Raw genomic sequence first — 14,848 nt, 5'->3', positions numbered from 1 at the left:
ACTTTTTTTTTTCTGTGTATTGTGTTCTGAAAAATTTTCTGGTGGAATCTAATTTATAATTGAATATAAATTAGTGTTGTAATTTGTATAATGGAAGATTGTATAATAGATCCCCGTCTTCACTACAGACATGTTGAATAAATATTTAAATAATAGTGGCTTGAGAGACTATTTAATGATAAATCTGCCCAGGGTACCTTTGTCTTTCAGGCTGGCCATGGTTGTATTGGCACTTGTTGCAAGTTCCAGCCCATGTTATCTCTAGAAGCTATGTTAAGAATTGGCCCAGCTTCCTGTGTAAGGAACTGGCTGCCCTGAACTGCTGGCCAAGTGTCCCTCCTGGTCAAGGAAAGACAAGGGGTGGGAGAAAGGGGAGAGGCAGCAGGAGACCACCCTTTGCCCCAGCCAGGAGGGTAACTGCCACCCTTCCCCAGTCCTGAAAGAGAACAGACCCCTGGACTGAGCAGAGGTTAATCCTTTACCAAGCTGTTCTGTGTTTTAGTTTGATTTCCTCTCAGTATGATGCCTCCCTACAGAGCCACATAATGCCTTTCTGATTTGGTTAGCATTAATTTGGGCAGCATTAATTTAAAGAGAATGTTTAATAGCTTGAGTATGGTTGTTTATATGTATGTATCTTTCTTTTTTTTTCTTTCCTTTTCTTTTTTCTTTCTTTTTCTTTTCTTTTTCTTATTTATTTATTTATTTTTTTTTTGGTAGCCGCTGAACTTTAACACTGGAGCCTTGAGTTTGGTCCAGCCTTGCTTTGGCCTGCAGTCCAGACTCTCCTCCCAGATATTCTGTATCTGCAGTTGCATCCCACCTGACACTGCTCTCAGGCATTCTAACACCGAACAATTGCCTGCTGTCAGTGTGGAAGTAATGCATATGGCCCAGAGGGGAAGGCAGCAGCATCTCTAGGCAAGCTGACTCCCTTGTTAACTTAAAGCTGCCTCATGGGGTCAGATTTCCCTGCTTTCCAGAGCAGTAACTTTCCAGGAGGGGCAGTGATATCAGTGTGGTAGTGATGGATTGCATTGTGTGAGAATTCCTGGCTGAAGTGGCTGTCAAGTGCACTGAGAGCCACTGTCATCCATGCAGGGAGAGTGAGCAAAGGGCTCACCTTAGAAACCATGCACAATTTTTTTCCAGACTTGGTGTCACTTGCTATTAGCATCAACAGCACATAGCGATGGACCTTTGCTTCTTCTGACTTCTCTATTCCATAGAAGGTTACCCAAGCTCTTCTCCCAGACAGCAATTTGGACTTGAGTCTCAATGCTCACTGATTCTTCCCTTCCCCACAGACTTCATTCCCGCAGTCACCCTCATTTCTCCTGGTACAACATTACTTTGTGGACAACACTTTCCCAAGATGAGGCCTTCTTCATCTCACCCAACAAGGACTGAAAAGAACTATGGAGGGGCCAGTAAGAGTAAATCTCCACCCTTAATTTACAAATGACTCTGAAATAAGGCTTTGTACGGAAGGGAAGTGCTCAAAGCCTTGTCACTTTTTGATCTAGATTGATTTCTTTTTCTCATGATTTGTATGGTGGTTTCATGAGGGACTACTGCTCTGTATAGAATTTCTTATCTCTTGTAACTGGCCCCCACCAAACTTGAAGGGGTTTGGACTAGAAGCTGAGTTAAAAACAAAACAGGAAAAGAATATGGGATACAAATCGCAGCCACTCTACAAAATTCATTTTCTTTCATCTCCATGAAACTATTGTTCTAGTTTTACATACTGATACTGTCTTTAATAGACAAAGATCCTACCATTGTACTGTTAATCTATGACTTAAATTATTGTGTGGCATTAAGCTAGTTTCGAGGTCTTTAACTACTGCAAACCTTTGTTTTCCTCTCTAAATTGGGGTAAGAGGGCTTCGGAAGCAGAAGCCATATTTTATCTGGAACAACCTGAGGATGGAGTAGATTGAGCCTTGAGCAATTTTTCAGAGACTTAATTACAAACCCCAAAGCTAGCATGATAGAAAGAATATTGTTAGAATGTTGGTGATGTTGTTATGATAAGCATTATTGATTTATTTATGCCTCCAAATCATTTTAGAGAGTGATTGGAAACAGCTCATCTCTATCATCATTCTATCTGCATGAATACAATGGGATAGATTAAAAAAAAAAAACAAAGGTGAGGAAATGGCAGCAAAGGGACAATGAAATCAAGAAAATAGGATAGAGAGAGAGAAGGTTTGATAATGCATAATGGATATCATAAGACACTATTCAGCTGCCGGAGATGAGTTTCAAATTTGGCTGTAAATTAACTAGCATCCACAACAAAGGGGAAACACAATCTGTTGCAAAAATTATGGTGTTCATTAAAATGACAATGAAACAAAGTCAGGAAAAGCCTGCTCTTTCTGGTTCTGAGATCCCAGCGACCTCCAATTCATGATTCCTGAGAAGAGGCACCTTGGATACTGTCATTGCCAACATTTTGTCATTGTCAATGTTTTCAAAAAGTGGCAAGTTTCTCAGCATTCCCCAGTGCATGCTAGTAGCATGTAGTTCACTAGAAATATTTGTATGAGGTTTCAAAAGTATACTGAGTGGTAGTATTTATCTTACTGAAACCAGAAGTACAATAATTTTATGTAGTTTGTGTATCAATAAGCATTGGGAATCAAGGCAGTGAAGGACAGGTTTGACAATCACTAAAATTATGGTTGTATACCTGAGTACAAAACCATAAAGTCTCTTGAAGAGAAAGGAAGCCTGAATATGGGTGTAAATATACAGGTAGGAAAAGGATCTCATTTGAAACAACTGCAAAATAATTATAATGTAAACATTTATGACTATCTGTTCCATGCTAGCAAATGAAGAAAGAAGATGATCAAATTTTAGCTGAATTAGATTAATTGCATACCTAAAATCACCTCAAGGGAAATAAAAAAGAGTAGAAAATGTTGGTTTGATAGGTCTTAATGAATTCACACTTAGGAAATTGGATTGTAGTTTTGTTTTGTGTTTAATACCTTGGCAGGGCAGACTGGGTAGTCTCCTAAGCTTTCAGAATGTGATGGGAAGCTGGGGAGAAAAAGGCATAACTTTGGAAAGTGTTTACCAAATTACAGTAGGCCAAGGGAAAGAGGGTATTTACTAAAGAGAAGGGGCAATAAGCCTGATGGTGGGAGAGAGAGAGAGGAGGAGTAAAGAAGGAAGACCATGGGGCAAGGAGAAAGAGACGGAAAGAGATGGACACATGGGGGGTATAGAGAGGGATAAATTTGGAAGATAAAAGACATTCTAACCCTTCAACAAGGTCAGCAAATTAACTTTCATGCAGAAAGCTGTCAAGAATAAAAAGCTTCTTCCTCAGAAAATAGGAGGTAAAGAGAAACAAGAGAGACTTTTCCTTCTCTCTCTCCATCAGTCTTCTCTCTGCCATTTAGATTTTGTCATGCCCCAGTGCTAAATGGCAGGTGGAGGACAGTCCTACCCAAAGGGAGGCCAGGAGACAGGAGTTTGTGTTCCAGAACAGTGGGGACAGGGCCCAGTGTTAGATTATCCATGGCCTCGTGAGCTCTGACAGAGTCTGGAATCTGTTTCATGGTTAACATGGTACCATTGTGGGGTTTTACATAGGGGAGCAATAGAATCACATTTTTATTTTAGAGATGTTATTTTGGCAGGATTATGGGAGATTGGAGAGGGCAGTTACCTTAATTCTACCCGTAATTTTATTTTTATTTTTATTTTATTTTATTTTATTTTATTTTAATTTATTTATTTTTTTGTGATGAGCTCTCTGATTCTTGGTATTTCATGCCACCCTGAAGCAGTGGGCATTCTTTTTCTGTCCTCTGGTTCTCCAAGAATGGTCCTATAAAATGTTAAAAGAACACTGAGAGACACCAAAGAACAACATGCCAGTATACTTTTTCTAAAATACCATTTATATCAAATCATTTCCTGCTGCAAAACTTTAAATTCCTGATTCCTCATTGAAGGCTCTTTATCCCAACAGCTGCATACTCTCCTCACTCTGCTGTTCCCCTGTACCTGAGGTATTTCCCATCCATCTTTCCCCAACTCTGCTTTCTTAGGAAATTAATCTACTTATTCCCCTAATAGGTCAGCTGTATTGACGTTCCTTTCTCTTTTTGGGAGGCTCCTTCCACTTGACTTCTCTTATCCAAGCACTACCCAATCTTTAAAGCCCATACCAAATGTTTTTACCTTTAAGGAAGCAAAATAAACTGGGAGAAACAATATGAACCCTGAGAACAAGTGTAGCTGGATTCAATACTAGCTAACAGTACAACGTCACCACCAGAATGTTGACATTGATAAGGTCAAAATAAAGAACATATCCACCACCACAAGATCTCCTGTTGCCATTTTAATAGCCATATCCACTTCCTTCATATTCCAGTTCACTCTTTGACCCCTGGCAAACCAACAGTCTATTCTCTATATATGTAATTTTAAAACTGTTACATAAATGGAGTTATATAGTATGTAACATTTTGGGGTTAGGTTTTTTTATTCAGTGTAATTCTCTGGAGATTTTGCTGTTGAATATGGATCCATGATATGAATGTAACACGGTTTAACTTTGCCCCCACTGAAGGACATCTGGGTTTTTTCTGGTTTGGCTAATATACAAATATAAATACAAGCTTCTATAAACTTTATGTGCAGGTTTTTGCATGAACACTTCTCCATGTCTCTGGGTTAAATACCTGAGAGGATGATTGTTTAGTTGTATGGTAGTTGTCTTTTTTGTTTTCTAAGAAATGCCAAATACATACAATCATTTAATGAGTGATCCCATTTCTCTACATCCTCACTAGCGTTTAGTGTGTCACTATTTTTTATCATCTATTCTGATGGGTGTATAGTGAGATCTCATTGTGGTTTCAATTTGCATTTAGTTAAGGGCTAATTTGTTGAATCATGTGCTTATTTGCCATTTGTATTTCTTTTGTCATGAGATGTTTCTTCATATCTCTTGCCCCTTTTCTAAATGGATTGTTGCCTTTTTTTTCTGTTGAGTTTTGAGAGTTCTTTTTATATATTGTAGTTCTTTGTCAGAGATGTGGTTTACAAATATTTTCTCTTAGTCTGTAGCTTATCAATAGGGTCTTTCACAAAACAATTTTTTTGTAATGAAGCCCAATTTATCAAAAAGTTTTTAAAAGATTTTATTTGAGGGAGAGAGAGAGAGAGAGAGCTTGTGTGTGCATACAAGTGGTCAGGGAGGGGCACAGAGAGGGAGAAGCAAACTAGTGTCTTTATCTGATTTGATATCAGTGTAATGCTAGTTTTGTAAAATGAGTTGAAAAGTGTTCCTCTTTTCTGGAATTGATTGTCTAGAATTGGTATTAATTCTTTAAACAATGATAGAATTGTCCAGTAGAACTACATGTGCCTGGAGATTTCTGTTTTGGGTGTTTTTATTATAAATGAAATTTTCTTAGAATTTACGAAGCTATTTAATTTATTTCTTTCATTAATGAGTTGAGGTAGTTTGTATTTTTCAAGTAATTCAACTGTTTTGTCTAATTGTCAAATTAAAGTGTCCATTGTAGTTTATAGTATTCCTCTGTTGTTTTGTTGTCTACAAGGTCTGTAGTGATATTCCCTGTCTCAAATCTAGTATTGGTATTTGTCTTTTTTTTCTTTGTTAGTGTTGCTGGAGATTTGTCAGTTTTATTTTTAAATAAAGAATCAACATTTTGTTTCATTGATTTTGTGTTCTCTCTCTCTCTCTTTTTTTTTTAGTGACTTCTGCTTATTTTTATTTATTTTATTGCTTTGTGTTTTTCTTCTTAAGATGAGAGTATATATTATTGATTTGAGACTTTTTTTTCTTTTTAAATATATACTTTTGGTGCTATATATTCCTCACTGAGCAGTGATTTACTTATATTCCACATATTTTGATACTTTGCATTTTCATTTTTATTCAGTTAAATGTATTTTTTGATTTCTCTTTATATTTCTTCTTTGGCATATGGATTATTTAGAAATGTGCTGTTTAGTTTCCAATTATTTGGAGATTTTATATCTCTTTGTTACTGAATTCTATTTTGAGTCCATTGTAGTCACTGAAAACAATCTGCATCTTTAGTTTCTAAAAATTTGTTGAGGTTTGTTTTATGGCCAGGATATAGTCTGCATTGTTATATATTCCATTGATATTTGGGAAGAATGTGTATTCTGTGGGTGGAATATTTTATAAATGCCAGTTTGACCTTGTTGGTTGAAATTTATGTGAATTCTTCTAAATTCTTATTTTTTGTCTAGTTATATCATTTGATAGAATTGTTGAAGTCTCCAAATAGCATTGTGGATTTGTCTATTTCTCCTTTCAGTTATTAGTATTTGCTTTACAAATTTGGGGCTGTGTTGTTTGGTGCATACACATTTATGATTGCTATGCCTCTTGGTGGATTGACCCTTTCATCATTATATATATCCTTCTCTGTCTCTGGTAATTTTCTTTCCTCTCAAGTTTATTTTATCTGATATTAATATAGCTATTCCTGCTTTCCTTTGTTTGCATAATATTTTTTTCATCTATTTACCTTTTGTCTACCTGTATTATGTTTGAAGTGAGTTTCTTTTAGCAAACATACAGTTGTGTCAATTTTTCTCAAATCCACATTGCCAATGTCTGTCTTTTAATTGATATATTTGGGCCAATTATATTTAATGTAATTATTAATATGTTAAGGTTTATGTTTACCATTTTATTTTTTGTTTTCTGTTTTTGTTTTTTTTTGTTTTTTTTTTTTAATTTTTTACTTCTTGGTTTTCTTTTTCTGCCTTCCTCTAGATTACTTATATTTTTTAGAATTCCGTTTTCTTTTGTCTGTATTTTGGATATATCTCAATGTATAGCATTTTTAGTCCTCTTTTTTTTTTTCACCTTTATCAAAGATTAGTTGACCATATAGTTATGGATCCATTCCTAGATTTTCTATTTTGTAGCATTCATCTATGTGTCTGCTTTTGTGACAAGTGGTGTCAGGAAAACTGGACAGCAACATGTAGAAGAATGAAATCAGGCCACTTTCTTACACCATACACAAAAATTAATTCAAAACGGATGAAAGACCTAAATGTGAGACAGGAAACCATAAAATCCTAGAAGTGAACACAGGTGGCAATCTATTTGACCACAGCTATAGCAATTTCTTATGAGATACATCACTGGAGGCAAGGAAAGCAAAGGAAAAAAGGAACTATTCATCAAAATAAAAAGCTTTTTCATAGCAAAGGAAATAGTCAACAAAACTTAAAGGCAGCCTCTGGAATGGGAGACTGGTATTTGTAAATGACATCTAATAAAGGGCTAATATTCAAAATCTATAAAGAATTTATCAAACTCAACACTCCCAAAAACAATAATCAAGTTGAGACATGGGCAGAAGACATGAATAGACCTTTTTCCAAACAAGATATCCAGATGGCTAATGGACACATGAAAAGATACTTAACATCATCCATCAGGGAAATACAAATCAAAACCATGATGAGATACCACCTTACATTTGTCAGAATGGGTAAAATTAACATAGCAAAGAGTAGATGTCAGTGAGGATGCAGAGAAAGGAGAGCCATCTTACACTGTTGGTGGGAATGCAAACTGGTGCAACCATTGTGGAAAAGAGTATGGAGGTTCCTCAAAAATTAATAGAACTACCCTATGACCCAGTAATAATACTACTAGGTATTTATCCAAAGGATACAAAAATACAGAATCAGAAGGGTAAATGTGCCCTGATGTTTATAGCAGCATTATTGACAATAGCCAAATCTCCATCAACTGATGAACAGATAAAGAAGATGTGCAATATATATATATATATATATATATATATATATATACACACACACACACACACAACACAGAATATTATTCAGCCATGAAAAGAACAAAATCTTGACATTTGCACAAATGTGGATGGAGCTACAGTGTATTATGCTAAGCAAAATAAGTCAGAGAAAGACAGATACCATATGATTTCACCCATATCTGGAATTTAAGTAACAAAATGGATGAACATAAGGGAAGGGAAAGAAAAAAAGGAGAGAAGCAAAAAATAGGATACTCTTAATAATAGAGAACAAACTGAGGGTTGATGGAGGGAGGTGGGTGAGAGATGGGTTAAATGAGTGATGGATATTAGGGAGGGCTATTGCTATGATGAACACTGGGTATTAAATGTAAGTGAAGAATCACCAAATTCTACCTTAAAACAATATTATACTATATGTTAACTAGAATTTAAATAAAAACTTGAGGGAAAAAAACCCTTTTACTCCCTTTTGTTATGTTATTTTTGGTTAAAATTTTGTTTAGTTTGACTATATAAAGAGTTATATAAGATCTGCAAACATACGATGTTGATACCTGTGTGTTTGTGTATAATACACATTTTTTTTTTATTTTTAGTAAACTTTCTTTTGTAGAGGAGTTTTAGGTTTGCAGAAAAATTGAGTGGAAAGTATAGAGAGTTTCCATACAGCATGTGTCCTCACACATGCACAGCCTACTTCACTATCAACATCTCATACCAGTGATCCTTTTGTTGAAATGAATGGACCTACACTATCACATTATTATGACCCAATATATATAGTTTCCTTTAGAATAACTCTTGGTGTTGTACATTCTATGGATTTGGACAAATTTATTATGAAAAGTATACACATTGTAGTCTGTATTGAATCATTCTTGGCCCTAAAAATCTTCTATGCTCTTCCTATTCATCTCCCAACCTCTGGCTAAACCACTTTAAAAAATATATGTGTATATGGTTTTGTCTTTTATAGAATGTCATGTAATTGAAGTCATAGAGGATGTAGCCTTTTCATATTGGTTCTTTCACTTAGTAATTTGCATTTAAGTTTCTTCCATGTCTTTTCATGGCTTGATAGCTCATTTCTTTTAGCACTGAATAATATTCCATTATCTGAAAGCATCACAGTTTATTTATCCATTCACCTACTGAAGGACATCTTGATTGCTTCTGAGTTTTGGCAATTGTGAATAAATCACTATAAACATCCATGTGCGGGTTTTTGTGTGGATATACATTTTCAATTCCTTTGGGTAAATACCAAGAAATGCAATTGCTACATCATATGGTAAGTGTATGTTTAATTTTGTAAGAAACTGCCAAACTGTCTTCCAAAGTGACTGTACCATTTTGCTTTCCCACCAGCAACGTGTGAGAGTTCTTATTCTACATTCTCTCCAACACTTGGAGCTATCAGTGTTCTGGTTTTGGTCATTCTTTTTTAAAAAAATATATTTTTTTAAGATTTTTATTTGAGAGATAGAGTTTGTGCATGTGAGAGCATGAGCAGGGGGGAGAGGTGGAGGGAGAGGCAGAAGCAGACTCCCCACTGAGCAAGAAGCCTAATGCAGGGCTCAATCCCAGGACCCTGAGATCATGACCTGACCTGAAGGCAGATGCTTAACTGGCTGAGCCACCCAGGATCCCCAGGGTTTTGATCATTCTGATTGGTGGATATTTTGCCCACTTTTTGGTTGAGTAGTTTATTTTCTTATTGAGACTTGAGAGTTCTTTGTATCTTTTGGATACAGATACTGCTTTTACAAATATTTCTCACAATCTATGGCTTGTTTTTTGATTCTTTTGACACTGTCTTTCACAGAGTATAAGTTTTTAATTTTAAAAAAAGATTTTACTCATTTATTTCACAGAGAGCACAAAGCACAAGCAGTGGGAGTAGCAGGCAGAGGGAGAGGGAGAAGCAGGCTCCCCACTGAGCAGGGGGGTCTGCATGTCCCTAACTTTTTAATTTTAATGAAATCTGGCTTATCAATTATTTCTTTCATGGGATAAATACCTTTGTATTTTATCTAAAACATTATCACCATATCCAAAATCATCCAGGTTTTCTCCTTAGTTACTGTATTTTTCAAATCCAAAATTTCCATTTGGGTCTTCTTTACATCTTCTATTTCTTTGTGGTGACTTCCTATTTCTTTACTGAGATTTTGTATCTTTTTCATTTGAAGCATGTGTAGAATAGTTCATTGAAGCATTTTTTTTATCATGCCTGCTTTAATATCTTTATCAGATGATCCAGTATTTCTGTCATCTCAATATTATCACTTTGGTCATTCAGTTTGAGAGCTATCTAGTTATTAGTATGATGAGTGGTTTTTGATTGAAATCTGAACATTTTTCATATTTTATTTAAGACTGAGTTTTATTTAAACCTTTTCTTTTAGGCTTTCTTTATTTATGATGTCAGGAAAAGGGAGTGGTGCTGCCTCAGTTATTGCTAAATGGAAGCAGAAGTCCAGCTTCTCTATTTGTTTCTATTTGCACTGGATGGGTGGACTATTTATTACCACCAGGTGAAGCTAGGAGTTCTGACTCTCCCCATAGTCTCCACTGTCTGATCAGTGTGGCTGCCTTGTTACTATTGGATAATGGTGAGGAACTGGATTTTCCAGTAGGTCTCTGATGAAACCACCTCATTGTTACTAGATGGACATGTTTAGGCTCAAGGTCTACACTGACACCCTGGTGGGGGTGGCTTAATACCAGCTGGTGGAGATAAAAGTTCAGACTCTTGTTAGCCTACCTGCCATCACCCTTGTGGGTTTTGGAGTGTTTTGTTTTGTTACTACCTTATGAGTGTGGAAGTCTAGGCTCCCCGTTCAGTCATTGTTGGTGCATATGGTGACACCATGGTTTTCTCTGTGGTGTTTGGCTGGAATAGAGTAGCTATTGCCTAAAGTTTTACTGTCTTGCTAGGCCACCCTTCCCCTTGTGACTTGGCTAGAGACTTTTGTTTGTTGGTGGATTTTTTTTTTCATCTGAATATGTTGGTATTTTTGGGTTGCTGACGTCATCAGCTCTAAGTCCGGGATATAAAAGACTGAAACAAAACCTAGAGAGCTCATCGGTGTGATGTTCTTTGGGTCTCCATGTCACCAGGTGGTCTGTCTTATTTTCTTAGTGTCTGATGTTTGTTTTATATAAAATATCCAGGGTTATAGTTATACTTAGTGGGTAGACTAGGTAAAAGCATATCTAGTCTATCTTCCTGGAAAGGTGAATTTTCTATGATAATATTTATGTGAAGTGTCTATAAAATAGCTTGAGCTAAATAAAAGTGTGTTGGGATCATTTACTAAAACATTAACTTGTATTTCTCCTTCCTGTGTTCTTTCTTTTGTCTTCCTCATTTCTATAGGATTCATTATTTGTCAGATCCCTGAGGACCTTACAATCTTCATATTTTATGAATGAATCATGATGCTAGACTAAAGGTGGGATCCATAAAAGTATCTAGAATCTGAATATAAATATAAATAACAAAGACCCAGAGCAAATGATCAGAATGTAGCTTGATTTGGTGAGTCCTATTTGAAAACAAACACACAAAAAGATTTATTTAGATAATGGAAGTTGGGGAAACTGGACTTTGGTTTGCTTGTTCAGTTTTTTTTTTTTTTAATTACTGCCAATTTTCTCCCCTTTCTTCTGTTTTCACAGTTTCTCTTGCCAGCCTTTCTGAATTTTTAGAAAATACTTTTCTGTTTTCTTTAATGTATCTTACATAAATGTTATCTTTACCACTGCTAAGGTTTTAGTTTTCTAAAAATTAACTTCTCAATATGATTATCAAACCTGGAAGTGGTCACATTATTAGAAACATATCAGAAAAGGGATAAAAAGTATAAGTCAGGAAACAGACTTTTTTAAAAACTTATTTTTGTTGAAGAGTTTTTCTCCCCCAAAACAGCAACAATTATGCAAGTCATTACTTACATAAAAACATTGTATAAGCAGCATGTATTTTTGTGTGTTTTCATTCTAATTCAATTCCTGCAATTTAAAAATAATGCTTATTCTTTCTCTTAAAATTAAAGGCATGCCTATGTGCATTATGGAGAATGTGAAAACTATAAAAAAGTACAAAAACACACACAACAAAAACCCTTGATAATTTCACCCATTTTCTCCCCAGACAAGAAGAGAAGTTTGTGTAAGAAGGCAGATGACACTATATAGGGGTCTCTATGGACAATGAGTCTAGTTCTCAGCCTTGGAATTACAGGTACCTGGTTTTATTAACACACTTGGAATGGGTCTCTATCTTAGGAAGAAATGTAAATGAAGTGTTCCCAGAAACCTGATGTATAAAATCAGAGTATCAGTGGACTGATTTCCAAATTTCCAAAAAGAGATATAGAGGAGACTGGACATGTATGTGCTCTAACCAGAATATTGCCTCCTGGTTTGTTTGGTTTAAGGGGAGGTAATACATATGCACATTGCTTTGTGAACCTAGAATCAGAAACTATATTTGATTTCTATAATTTTTGAAGAAAACCAGGTTACTCCAGTCTGACAAATCTATCCTTTCTATGTGTGTACACCTGCAAAGTGGTAAGAAGAGGCAGGTCTTTTTGTTGTCGATTTTTCTGTGTGGACTATATTTTCTGTGCTTTCTTTCCCTCTAAATAGTAAAAAAAAAAAAAAAATCTTAATTTATATTTTAAAATCCATTAAAAAATAGACTTTCAGTTTAAGATAGTATATTAAAAAGTACATGCTTTTCTTCCCTCCTTTCTGCCACTCCCATTAGTATTATAGTAAATAATAAAAGGCATACAGCCAGAAGATCAAAGAGGTCCATCTGCTTATGCGAGAACTTAATATAATTGCTGGAAGACAGAAAAAATGTTCTCTGATGATGAAGTGGAGAAAGATGCAGATGGAATACATGGAGTTTGCCTCAGTGGAAAGTGTCTAACTCCTTGGCAGGATTCCAAGAAAGGACGAGGTTTAAGACTTAGGAGGTAGAGAGAAGTGAGTGTTGTCAAGTGGTTGGACAACAGGGCTCATAGGTCAATACACATAATTTAAAAATTGGCATCCCTCATCCATACCTGATGTTTAGAGTGTGAAGGCAACCCTGGCACTTCCCCAGAACATCTTTCTCCAGTGACCAAAAGACCCGCTTCCCACCACCCCTCTGTGAAACTTTCTGCTGACCCACAGCTCTGTGCTGGATGCTAGTCCATTCATTTCTTCACCTGTGAGCACAGATCCCAAAGATGGAAGGCAACTGAAGAAAGCTTAAAGCCTGGAAAAAAAGGGAGGGGGGGACAGGATTTTGGAAAATCCTATGAATTAGTTACACTTTTCTCTTTTATAGAGTAAATAATATCAAATATTGAAAAATCAAGCATTAAAACATTTAATCAAAGACATTAGTAGACATTTATATCAAAAGTAAGTAGACTAAAATTAGGAATACAAAACTGAAATAATTAAAAATGGGTACTTTTAGGTACTGAAATAAGGATAAGTTGAAGTGAGGAGATATTTTTGATAAAAACCTTTCTGTGTTTCTTGAATTAAAAAGATAAACCTCATTTTGGGTAAAAACTGACTAAAATATTTAATCTGCAAAACAAATTTTTAAACAACAGGTGACTAGAAGAAGGTATATTGCCCATATATTTCTCTCATTTTTGAAGCTTGAGCTACTCTTTGTTAGAGTATCTAACAAAATATCTGGCACTTCAAAGACCCTCAAAATGCATTCACTGAATGGATGATGTTAGCATTTTTAAATTTTTTCTTTCCTCATTCACATATGCCTTAGTTTTTGTTTAAATAATTTAGAATTTAGATCTGGATTATTATTCATATTTTTATTCAGGTGGTTTTTTTTAACCTTTTAAACCCAGTGGTTACTTGTTTCGGTGATCATAGCTCATCCTTTTAAAGTCACGATAAAAAAAACAACTTTATTCTTGAATGTCAGTTTTGAGTGTTTCTACTGGCTGGTGCTTGTCTTTCAATAAGTGTCTCAGATAGGATACTTAGGTATTAGAATTTTTTTACTCCTTATATACCTGAAAATGAAAATTTGTAGTATTTCCACACAAATGACAATTTGAATGAATACAGATCACTTTAGGTATCAGCTTTTTACCTAAAATTCTACACTATTATCTTTTCATATTGTGAAAGACAAGTCTGAATATAGCTAAAATTTGGTTCTGTTGTGATCTTTCTGTTGATCCTTGAGTACTTATAGGATTCTTTTTTTAAATTTAAACTCAATTAGCCAACATATACTACCTCGTTAGTTTCAGATATAGAGTTCAATAATTCATTAGTTGCGTATAACACCCAGTGCTCACAATATCATATCACATACCTATAGGATTCTTTCTGTGGATCTATGGTTAAAACTTTTCTAAGTCTGTTTTCATTAAATTGTCCAGATTCTTGGTGAAAACCTATTGCTTTGCCAAAATGTGGTAGCACAAATCTCAAATTGAATACCACCAGCTTTTGATCTTCTCAGCTTAGAAGGGCCTTGTTTTCACTCTTATAAGAGTGTGGCTACTTTGTATTACCATGGCTTACTAACTTGATAACTTTTCCTTTAGCTAACTACCCATAGGGGAAACCAATTCATACAGAATGGTTGTGATTTTTAGTGCAGGAAATTTGTTTAAGGTATGCCAGAGAATTTGGTAACCTGTCAGTAAGTGGAAGCAAAGAACTCCTGTACAGTTCCACAGGACTGTGTCTTGTTGGATCCTCTACTTTCAGTCTGAGTGCCCCTGGTATTCTTGATACTTTTTGAATGTCTTGCTGCCTCACACTGAATCAAAAAATACATTTAACAAAAGTAGAAAAAAAAAACAAAAAACAAAGTAGAGACAATACCTACTAATTGTCTGCAGCCCACATAGTGGGACACATAGAGGGTGTTTAATTAATTTTGACTGATTTTGACAGATGTGCTAATTATTCACTTGGATAGATATAGTCTTGAAGAGTGTCCC

Source organism: Canis lupus, chromosome 19 (assembly GCF_003254725.2).
Source record: "Canis lupus dingo isolate Sandy chromosome 19, ASM325472v2, whole genome shotgun sequence".
NCBI lineage: Eukaryota > Metazoa > Chordata > Mammalia > Carnivora > Canidae > Canis > Canis lupus.
The sequence above is the reverse complement of the archived record's forward strand: the minus strand, read 5'-3'. Positions refer to the sequence as shown.